Source organism: Petaurus breviceps, unplaced genomic scaffold, assembly GCF_028583685.1.
Source record: "Petaurus breviceps papuanus isolate PSGF00001 unplaced genomic scaffold, PetGlider_PUasm1.0 190, whole genome shotgun sequence".
Lineage (NCBI taxonomy): Eukaryota > Metazoa > Chordata > Mammalia > Diprotodontia > Petauridae > Petaurus > Petaurus breviceps.
Genome location: NW_027185810.1, coordinates 7061480 through 7061887, shown reverse-complemented (window position 1 = coordinate 7061887; position 408 = coordinate 7061480).

Below are 408 nucleotides of genomic sequence, written 5' to 3'. Positions count from 1 at the left end.
CTATGCAAGACCATACTATATTTATTTGTCCTCTATTTCTCTGAGGGGGGAAAATCTCTTCCTCCACAAGTCTGAATCTTTCCATATTTTTCTAAGTCCACCAACTCATAATTTCCTGCACCACAGCAATATTTCATTCTTATACTGTCTAGTTATTTCAAATAATCTAAAACAATGTTGATTAATATGGCTGATGTATAGTGTAGTTTCCCTATTTTTCTCTTATGATTAAATCTATTTTAGCTTTAACTTTGTCTGAGATCATGATTACTGTCCCTGCTCTTTTTCCCTGATAAATTCTGCTCCTGATCTTTATTTTATGTTTGTATGAAATTGATTTTCCAAACTTACTAACAATTATTTAATTGCCAAATAGAGTGCCCTTTTCTCAGTCCTCCTTTACCTCTC